General features: G+C 40.5%; 2 non-coding genes and 1 pseudogene across 2 annotated transcripts; all 3 read right to left on the bottom strand.

Annotated features, from left to right (window-relative positions):
* The window catches only part of LOC125780009 (large subunit ribosomal RNA), a 10,073-nt pseudogene extending 4,063 nt beyond the window's left edge, over nucleotides 1-6,010 (bottom strand).
* A 496-nt stretch (nucleotides 6,011-6,506) lies between these two features.
* LOC125779994 (5.8S ribosomal RNA) lies at nucleotides 6,507-6,685 on the bottom strand. Its single transcript, XR_007423494.1, has one exon. It is a non-coding gene; the product is annotated as a 5.8S ribosomal RNA (ribosomal RNA).
* A 763-nt stretch (nucleotides 6,686-7,448) lies between these two features.
* LOC125780001 (small subunit ribosomal RNA) lies at nucleotides 7,449-9,438 on the bottom strand. Its single transcript, XR_007423501.1, has one exon. It is a non-coding gene; the product is annotated as a small subunit ribosomal RNA (ribosomal RNA).
* Between the last annotated feature and the right edge of the window lie 251 nt (nucleotides 9,439-9,689).

Raw genomic sequence — 9,689 nt, 5'->3', positions numbered from 1 at the left:
TCTCGAAGCGGTATACTAAATACCGCTTCCCTAACGGAGAGTCCATATTGGTTCCAGTCAGTACCAGCGGTACGCCATCGCCGCAATGGACTCTCATAAGGGGGGGGAGGAGACCGAGGGGTAACCATAATTTGAATCAAATTATGATCACTCAATCCCCACTCCCCCCTTACCTCCCACCTAACACTAAAGGCCCTACTTGCTGCCTCATTCATTAGCGTCACGTCAATATCACTCACACCTCTAGGCCCATCGAAAGTATACCACTCACTGGGCTCATTCACAACGTGGAGGCTATTAGCGACCACCCATTCACTTAATGCCTCACCCCGACTGTGGCTCCGATATCCAGACGAATGCCGGGATAACTTACTGAACCACATCGGAGATGAGGCATTCGCATCCAACCCTAGGATAAATGGACTACCACCTACAAGAAGTAGAAGCATATCCATGTATCCTAGGTAGGGCTCTAGAGGCTCGCTAAATTTGCAGTACAAACTAGCCACAACCATTCTACCGAACACCCCCTCAATAGCCACACAAACACCCAGCTGTGAAGAATCCAAAACTACACAATCATAGCTTGGATTATTCACAACTATTGCAGCATTAACCCCAAGGTCCGAAAAGACCCTGAAACCTCCAGGAAGACCCCTAACCACACCATTAGTGGCGTAGGGCTCCTGGAGTAAGGCAAAACTGCACCCACCCTCAGCCATACAAACCCCCAACCCACACATCACGGCGTACGACCCCTGACAGTTTAACTGTATAAACCCCCCCATCAATGTCTGGCGAGGGCACGCTCAACAATGCCACAGTAAATCGGGCAGACAGCTGACATCATAAGATGTTCAGCTGGCCTACCCTTGAATGCACAGTTGCGGCAATGTGGTGCATTGACACAACTGGCAACCCTGTGGCCTTCCTGACCGCACCTCCGACAGACATCTGACTTAGCCCTACAGTCACGCACTCTATGATCAAACCCCATACACCGGAAGCAGCCAGCAACGGGGCTGTCCAGTCGCACCCGGAAGGAAAACCACTTAATGTACACCCGACCTACCTCCAAGAGAGCGGACATCAACTTGTCCGTCCCCTCAAGGACGACATTGGTTTTACCATCAGTGGCCACCGTCCAGGGGCGACTGACCATCCTTACATCAGACTTTAGGGCCGCCGGGCTGAACTCCCGAAGGTTCCAACGGAATAACTCCTCCATGAATTCCTCATGAGGGATTTCCGTATGAACCCCCTGAACCACAACCCGAGGACCCAACTTCCGGGTGACAGTGACGTCCAACCCCACCTCCTCAAACTTCTTGTTCTTCACCACTCTTTCCCTCTCCTGAGCAGAAGGAGTGCGAAGAATCGCCCCACCCCCCTTAAGGGGCCGAACATCATGAACCCTCACACCAAGTGAGGGACCCACCTCCTCCACCACCTTCTTAACAATCTCCTTAGAGGAAGTATCAGGCCCCTTACTCCTCACAACCACCGACCAAGTCTCTACCGGCTTCGGCGCAACCGGTGCAATCGCCTCCAACACCTGCGCTGCAGGCGCTGGCATCGGTGCCGACGGAGCCGGCATAGACCTGCCCGGCGTCAAGGAGCAACCCCCGCAACTTCCCCTAAGGGCATCAACTTGTCCGCGAAGATGGGCATTCTCGGTAATAACCGTCATCAAGAGTGCCTCATACTTAGAGGCAAACTCCAGCAGCCCCTTCGCAACCTCCTTTTCAAAATGCTCCGCCCCAAAAACTAATTCACTCAGCTCTCCGTTTAATTTTTTCGCAGCCACAACATGGCTGGATACCCCCCCCAACTCCAAACGCTTCTTCCTGACCTTACTCCCATCGCCCTTTCCGCCACCCGACTTGGCTGGGTGAGCAACCACTTGTTCAGCGGTGCCACCCCTACCACCCCCACTACCCCTACCACTCCCGCTCCCACCCCCATCACTACGCTCCGCACCTGGAGACGACAAACGCGCCTTACGCTTCGGTGGCGACCTCAAAGGAGGTCCCATCCCCTCCTCCCCGGATGACGTGTCTGCCACCACGGTTGCAGACCCCGAACTGTCACTCCCAGCGAGGGAATCACCCCTCTTCTTTCGTCCCAGAGGCATCCCTGCCTTCCGAACTGACCTACCAAGCAGGCTGATCCGCCGGCAAACAAAAACACCAACGCAGAAACCACGAGCACAAGAAAAAACCCGGAACAGCTGCTCGCCGGGTGCGTGTGACTGAACACGCAGAAAAAACTCTCAACCGCGCAAGAATGTTCAGTGGCAGTCGCCACCCAACCGGTTGACTAACGCGTAAAAACGCGAGGGCACACCCCACAACCCAAGCACAAGGCCTGAAATGGCCACTCAAAACGGGTGCCGGACGGAACTTTGTCCCCGTACCACCCCGAGTCGACCGATGCAGCAATGCACCAAGTCACACCGTGGGCACAAAAGCTCACTACCACGACCAAACAAGTCGCAAAGATAGAATTTCCCACACAAGGACAGGCACCAACACCTTTGGAACAAAAACTGCCCAAGTCCCCCTCGCAACACGGGTAACTAAACGCTGGACGCACAGCACAACTCTAACTCAGCAGGCAATTCAGCCGACAGAGGACACCAACGACACGGTACAGCACTGAAACTGTGTGACAGCTCAGCACCTACAACCGTATGGCAGTCCACCCAACCGCAAAAACCACCTGTGGCAAAAACCACTGTACTCCCAAACCCAACAAAAAACTACCTGCGCTACCCGCCTTACAAATTCAAAAACCTGAAAAAACAACCTGCTATAAAAAACACCTTACTCAAAAAACCTACTCCAACAAAAAACACTTGCCTCAAAAATTTTGTGCAAGCACACACACCCAAACAAAACTACCTGCACGCAACAAAAAGCTACTCGAGCACTTGTGAAAAATTGTGTATGAACAATAAATGTTCACACACACAAACAAGTTTTCACTTGTTATTTCACAAGGCCTACGATTCAAAATGTGAAAAAATTATTAAAAATTAATAACAAAATGACACCCAAATGAAAAATTACGCTTATCTCGGCCTACACCAATACAAAACTAGGCCTACCAATGCCAAACGAACAGAAATACGCTTACCCACAGATAGACACAAAGCACAAAGCACAATTCCACCAATTACTAATATTTCTCAGCGTTTTTCAATATATTCAATATTCACAATTCAGAAAAAACTCAGAGCGAACAAGCGCACGTCTACTCACTTCGAAACACAATTATAGAATGAGTAGATAGGGACAGAGGGAATCTCGTTAATCCATTCATGCGCGTCACTAATTAGATGACGAGGCATTTGGCTACCTTAAGAGAGTCATAGTTACTCCCGCCGTTTACCCGCGCTTACTTGAATTTCTTCACTTTGACATTCAGAGCACTGGGCAGAAATCACATTGTGTCAACACCCGTTAGGGCCATCACAATGCTTTGTTTTAATTAGACAGTCGGATTCCCCAAGTCCGTGCCAGTTCTGAATTGATTGTTAATTGATAATCGTTATAATTTAAAAAGAATACATATCTTACGATATAATCCTTTAAAAATTTTAGCAAGAAAGTTCCACAATTGGCTACGTAACTACTATCCGGGGAACAAGAACCGAAATTCTCTATTTACCCAGAACGAGTACATAAACCATGGTATTGCTTCCCAATCAAGCCCGACTATCTCAATCTTCAGAGCCAATCCTTATCCCGAAGTTACGGATCTAATTTGCCGACTTCCCTTACCTACATTATTCTATCGACTAGAGACTCTTCACCTTGGAGACCAGCTGCGGATATTGGTACGGCCTGTTGAGAAGTTTGCGTAACCCCACCATAAATTTTCAAGGTCCGAGGAGAAAATATCGACACAACAGTAAATGTCATGCTCTTCTAGTCCATCTACCATATCTCTCTTCGAAAGACTTCCATGGTAGTACGACTATAAAACAGAAAAGAAAACTCTTCCGATACCTCTCGACGGCTTCTTTATGGTCGTTCCTGTTGCCAGGATGAGCACAAGGCCCATTTTTAATAACAAACGGATACTCAACAGGTTACGGAATTGGAACCGTATTCCCTTTCGTTCAAAATTATTCAAGTGTTTAATTACTATGAAATAAAAAAATTAAATTTCACTTCATTTCATTAAAACTTGAAAATTTTCGGCTTTCGCCTTGAACTTAGGACCGACTAACTCGTGATCAACCACTGTTCACACGAAACCCTTCTCCACTTCAGTCCTCCAAGGTCTCATTCGATTATTTGCTACTACCACCAAGATCTGTACCAATAGCGGCTCCATGCAGGCTTACGCCAAACACTTCTAAGCACACCATTGTACCCTCCTACTCACTAAAGTTTCAAAATTTATAATCCAACCGAAATTGTATTATAAATCATCTACTTTAGCGGTAATGTATAGGTATACAACTTAAGCGCCATCCATTTTAAGGGCTAGTTGCTTCGGCAGGTGAGTTGTTACACACTCCTTAGCGGATTACGACTTCCATGTCCACCGTCCTGCTGTTTTAAGCAACCAACGCCTTTCATGGTATCTGCATGAGTTGTTAATTTAGGCACCGTAACATTACGTTTGGTTCATCCCACAGCGCCAGTTCTGCTTACCAAAAGTGGCCCACTGGGCACATTATATCATAACCTCAACCTTCATATCAAGAAAGGTGAGGTTCTTACCCATTTAAAGTTTGAGAATAGGTTAAGGTCGTTTCGACCCTAAGGCCTCTAATCATTCGCTTTACCAGATAAGATTATTTTACATAATATTTAAATGCACCAGCTATCCTGAGGGAAACTTCGGAGGGAACCAGCTACTAGATGGTTCGATTGGTCTTTCGCCCCTATACTCAATTCTGACAATCGATTTGCACGTCAGAACTGTTTCGGTCTTCCATCAGGGTTTCCCCTGACTTCAACCTGATCAAGTATAGTTCACCATCTTTCGGGTCACAGCATATATGCTCAAGGTACGCTCCAGTTAGAGGTATAAATAATAATAAATTACCATTATACATAACTATATGGAACGCCCCGGGATTGAATTAATAGTGTAATACACTAAAAATTAATCCCATACAGTTAAGTTAATTACGCCATTAGGTTTAATATAACCCAATGACTTGCACATATGTTAGACTCCTTGGTCCGTGTTTCAAGACGGGTCCCGAAGGTATCCTGAATCTTTCGCATTGTTAATCATATAAATGCATACAATTAATATTAAAATCAATGATAATAATATTATTGTAAAATTCAAAAGAATTTTAGCATTATATATAATAAAATCTATCAACACTTTATCAAATCATCAGTATTTATTCTATGTTAATAAGCTAAAAGCAAATTAATTTGAATAAACTTAAAACCAATGATCTTTTGATAAATACTTTATTATGTTAATAGATTACAATGTCCTTATATGAAAAAAATGCACACTATTACTATAATATTTAAAATTAAATACCACAGTTATAATGATGAATTTTTCATAATGGATATTCAGGTTCATCGGGCTTAACCTCTAAGCAGTTTCACGTACTATTTAACTCTCTATTCAGAGTTCTTTTCAACTTTCCCTCACGGTACTTGTTTACTATCGGTCTCATGGTTATATTTAGTTTTAGATGGAGTTTACCACCCACTTAGTGCTGCACTATCAAGCAACACGACTCTTTGGAAATATCTTTCTAGTAATCATTAACGTTATACGGGCCTGGCACCCTCTATGGGTAAATGGCCTCATTTAAGAAGGACTTAAATCGTTAATTTCTCATACTAGATATTAAGATATTCCATACACTGCATCTCACATTTGCCATATAGACAAAGTGACTTAGTGCTGAACTATTTTCTTTTCGCTCGCCGCTACTAAGAAAATCCTTGTTAGTTTCTTTTCCTCCCCTCATTAATATGCTTAAATTCAGGGGGTAGTCCCATATGAGTTGAGGTTGTATAAAAAATTTATTATTATTATTATTTTTTTTTTTTTTTTTCGCTATTTTAAAGAAACATATTTTATATCTCGATACCATTTTATAAATTTCTAATAATAAACATAAAATCTTTTCATCCCAATTCAAATTATTAATACATTTCATATTATTAAAATATATATAATTTTAAATCACTCCACTTTTTAAATAAATACCATTAGGGACTTAAGGTCTAGGTCACAATATGAATATATTTTATGCTAGACTGTCCTCGTAATGTATTTATTTAAATATATTTTAAATAATATTGAAATTTTTTTTTTATTTTGGGAATACTAAGATTCTCATTTATTATAAAATTTCGTTCAAATATGAGGTATTCAAGAATATATTGTATATATTTCTTTTTATGCTATTAATATTATGGATTGGAAAACACAATCCAATAATATACCATATGCTTAAATTCTTTTAATTAACTAAAAGAATAAGCAACTAATTTAGCATAGTCTTACAACCCTCAACCATATGTAGTCCAAGCAGCACTTTAAAATTAATTAAAGTACATAACAGCATGGACCGCAATATGCGTTCAAAATGTCGATGTTCATGTGTCCTGCAGTTCACACGATGACGCACAGTTTGCTGCGTTCTTCATCGACCCATGAGCCGAGTGATCCACCGCTTAGAGTAAAAATTTTTTGTGTTTTTTGATTCAAAGTCAAGAGTTTTTAATTTATTGAAAGAATAATAATAATAATATTTATAACAAATTTTTAAAATAAAATTCCAACACATCTTTCAATAAATTGTAATTTTAAACCCAAACATTTGCAAGCTGCGCATGTCTTAGGTCAACAAAAACAGCAATACCAGTTTTTAGTTATTCTCTTTTATTTGTGCATTTAACCATAACTTCTTGAATAAAAACAGACCAGAGTATATTTATATACTATACTACGTATATGATATGTATATAATACATATACTTATACTAACGTATATGACACATGTATATAACATATACTTAAACACAAATAGAAAATAACCATAAAAAAGGAATTGCACGTTAATGTGAACAAATTAACTTATCATTTTTATAATAATAAGTACAGCTATATATGTTTAAAGGTTTTTTAGCGTTCAAATACAATGTATGCGAAATTCCCAATATATGTATAATATACTGTTCATAATGCATTACAAGGAGTAAAAAAAAAAAAAAGAAAAAAAAGAAAAACACTCAAATATGTTTTATACGAATTATTGATATACCCATAAGATTTATATAATAATTATCAATAATTCAAAACATATCGAATGAAAAGAACAAAAAGAAAAAAAAAATGTATATTTTTTTTTTCTTTTTTATTCTTTTTTTTTTTTTTTTTGTTTTGTTTGTTTTCTTTTTTTATATATATATATATATATTATATTTTTTCGGATAGGAACACAATAATGATCCTTCCGCAGGTTCACCTACGGAAACCTTGTTACGACTTTTACTTCCTCTAAATAATCAAGTTCGGTCAACTTTTGCGAAACAACCGTGAAACACAAGGCGTCACAGTGATCACGTCCGGAGACCTCACTAAATAATTCAATCGGTAGTAGCGACGGGCGGTGTGTACAAAGGGCAGGGACGTAATCAATGCGAGTTAATGACTCACACTTACTGGGAATTCCAAGTTCATGTGAACAGTTTCAGTTCACAATCCCAAGCATGAAAGTGGTTCAGCGGTTTACCCGGACCTCTCGGTCTAGGAAATACACGTTGATACTTTCATTGTAGCGCGCGTGCAGCCCAGGACATCTAAGGGCATCACAGACCTGTTATTGCTCAATCTCGTTACTGCTAGACGCAATTTGTCCATTTAAGAAGCTAGTGTCCTTATAATGGGACAAACCAACAGGTACGACTCCACTTATATAAACACATTCAAACACTTGTCCATTCAAGATGAACGCATGAATGAAGGCTATATAAGCTTCAACACCATAATCCTGAAAGCATCTATTTAATATATTTGAGTCTCGTTCGTTATCGGAATTAACCAGACAAATCACTCCACGAACTAAGAACGGCCATGCACCACCACCCATAGATTCGAGAAAGAGCTATCAATCTGTCTTACACGCTTATGTTCGGACCTGGTAAGTTTTCCCGTGTTGAGTCAAATTAAGCCGCAGGCTCCACTCCTGGTGGTGCCCTTCCGTCAATTCCTTTAAGTTTCAGCTTTGCAACCATACTTCCCCCGGAGCCCAAAAGCTTTGGTTTCCCGGGAAGCGACTGAGAGAGCCATAGTAGTAGCTACACCCAATTGCTAGCTGGCATCGTTTATGGTTAGAACTAGGGCGGTATCTGATCGCCTTCGAACCTCTAACTTTCGTTCTTGATTAATGAAAACATCTTTGGCAAATGCTTTCGCTTAAGTTAGTCTTACGACGGTCCAAGAATTTCACCTCTCGCGTCGTAATACTAATGCCCCCAAACTGCTTCTATTAATCATTACCTCTTGATCTAAAAACCAATGAAAGTAGAACAGAGGTCTTATTTCATTATTCCATGCACAAAATATTCAGGCATTTGGAGCCTGCTTTAAGCACTCTAATTTGTTCAAAGTAATTGTACCGGCCCACAACAACACTCGATGAAGAGCACTGAAGCAGGTTTAAATAGGAGGAATATATAAAAAATACATTGTATTAATTATATATAAGAACTCCACCGGTAATACGCTTACATACATAAGGTAATGTACATACCACAATTATAGTTGTACTACCCGTATGAAGCACAAATTCAACTACGAACGTTTTAACCGCAACAACTTTAATATACGCTATTGGAGCTGGAATTACCGCGGCTGCTGGCACCAGACTTGCCCTCCAATAGGTCCTTGTTAAAGGATTTAAAGTGTACTCATTCCAATTACAGGGCCTCGGATATGAGTCCTGTATTGTTATTTTTCGTCACTACCTCCCCGAACTGGGAGTGGGTAATTTACGCGCCTGCTGCCTTCCTTAGATGTGGTAGCCGTTTCTCAGGCTCCCTCTCCGGAATCGAACCCTGATTCCCCGTTACCCGTTGCAACCATGGTAGTCCTAGATACTACCATCAAAAGTTGATAGGGCAGACATTTGAAAGATCTGTCGTCGGTACGAGACCATACGATCTGCAAGTTATCTAGAGTTCAACCAATATAACGATCTTACGATCGCTTGGTTTTAGCCTAATAAAAGCACACGTTCCAAAAGGTCCGTGTTTATTTTGCATGTATTAGCTCTAGAATTACCACAGTTATCCAAGTAACTGTTAACGATCTATGGAACCATAACTGATATAATGAGCCTTTTGCGGTTTCACTTTTAATTTGTTTGTACTTAGACATGCATGGCTTAATCTTTGAGACAAGCATATAACTACTGGCAGGATCAACCAGAATAATATTATTTATATTATTTTTTATATAATATTTTTTTATATTATATAAAATTTTAAATGATATTTTCTTATTTGAAAATTACACAATACAATACACAAAACATAAAAAGACAACCTTTATATACAAACACAGACAACACATTAACTTTTTTATAAAGCTCTTCCTTTTATTTATCGCTTGCTTTATATATTTTTTTGTCGATTTTTTTATAAAGCTTTATTTTGATTGCTTTTATACATATATTCTTATGG

Source organism: Bactrocera dorsalis, unplaced genomic scaffold, assembly GCF_023373825.1.
Source record: "Bactrocera dorsalis isolate Fly_Bdor unplaced genomic scaffold, ASM2337382v1 BdCtg032, whole genome shotgun sequence".
NCBI lineage: Eukaryota > Metazoa > Arthropoda > Insecta > Diptera > Tephritidae > Bactrocera > Bactrocera dorsalis.
The sequence above is the reverse complement of the archived record's forward strand: the minus strand, read 5'-3'. Positions and strand labels throughout refer to the sequence as shown.